At 31.9% G+C, this 1,543-nt stretch overlaps 1 protein-coding gene across 2 annotated transcripts in view; it reads left to right on the top strand.

The window, feature by feature from the left end:
* The window catches only part of gse1b (Gse1 coiled-coil protein b), a 264,508-nt gene that overhangs the window by 247,784 nt on the left and 15,181 nt on the right, over window positions 1-1,543 (top strand). The window lies entirely within an intron of this gene.

The following is a 1,543-nucleotide window of genomic DNA, read 5'->3' as shown; positions in this document are numbered from 1 at the left end:
GAGGATGGGAGGGGGGGGGGGGGGGGGGGGGGGTCACGTTACAAGAGTGACGCGAGAAGACTGACATTAGGAATTATGATATGATATGATCCAAAACGCAACTTTTGTTAATAAAACTTTAATTTATTTGTTTAATAACCTATAAGTGATTGTCTTTGTTGCTGGGTTTTCATTAAAAAAATTAAAAAATAATGAACCTCAAACTGAGTATTCGTTTTAAATAAGGGAAAATACCTTATTTATTTGGGTTACAATGGCTATATCCATCTTATTCATTTTGTTAATACAAGGTAGATGTTCAATATATGCGAATTTGCCATTATACTATTTTATGGCTGATGTGTTTTAATAAGATAATAAACCACAAACTACGATCGTTTTAAGGTAGCCTAAGGGTAAATCCATAGGCTATTTATTTGTGTTAAACGCGGGTAAAACATATCCTTATTTATTTAGTTAATAAAAGTTCAAAGTTTAATATAGGTGAATTTGTCATTGTACTATTTTATTGTATAGCCTATGTTTTTTTTCTATTAATAGTAATGAGCCATAAGCATTCATTTAAAGTAAAGGAAAAATCCAAAAACCTTACATTTATTTGTGTTACAACGTGGGTACATCAGTCTTATTCAGTGGCGTAGCAAGTCAGCCCCGGGCCCATATGGAGCATTATGGGCTCCAACTCGGTTAACTTAAGTAAGTTATTGTTGAAATTTCGGAAGTAAATAAAGTTACGTGAATCGTGACTATTCACAAGCTGTTTTATTTAGGGTATAGCTTAATGCTTGGAAATTATGTTTAAAGTTTTCAAGTCCATTCATTATTTGTAGCACGCAAGCCACCCAATAATTGCAGCATTGTGCTTTGTTGCTACAAAGTCTCAGCCTTCTGTCAATTTTATGATAAAATACAAACAATAAACGTCTTTTTACGATCTTTGCCTGAGTTCAAGCTGCATATCAATTATATTTTCCTATTTATTATTTGCAGCACGAAATAAATTCGAAAATTTGAATGCATGTTGAAGAAAATCAGAACAATTTAATACAAACTAATTAAATTCGTTTTATGAATGGATCAATCAGAGTTTTAAAAAAAGTCAAAAGAATGACGGATGCCACAGACTTTTTTTTTTTGGAGGAGGAGTAGGCCTAGAGGAGAATTTTCACATTAACTTCACGCAATATAACATGATTTTATTATTGTAATCTTATTTATTTCGTTATTTTTAAACGTGGCACAAAAATGCTGCTGTATAGGCTACTGAATGCAAACACAATTTTGGCACAGCAGCCAAAAAAAAAGTTAAAAATAGTGAGGGGATATTTCAATTATTTGTTCATAAACTAATGTTTTCTGAGTCAATGTTGCAAAAATGTATTTGACGAACCTGACTCGCCAACTCCTCATTGGACGTGCCTTTAGAGAGAAATGCATCTTTATGGATTACATATTGAAAGAGTTTTTGTTTTCGATTTGAATTATTTCGTTTTAAAATAGTAATTTAAAGCATTCTATAGATATATTTATCATGTCGGTGAAG

Source organism: Sinocyclocheilus grahami, unplaced genomic scaffold (assembly GCF_001515645.1).
Source record: "Sinocyclocheilus grahami isolate Dianchi unplaced genomic scaffold, SAMN03320097.WGS_v1.1 scaffold1184.1, whole genome shotgun sequence".
Lineage (NCBI taxonomy): Eukaryota > Metazoa > Chordata > Actinopteri > Cypriniformes > Cyprinidae > Sinocyclocheilus > Sinocyclocheilus grahami.
This window is presented reverse-complemented; position numbering and strand designations above follow the sequence as displayed.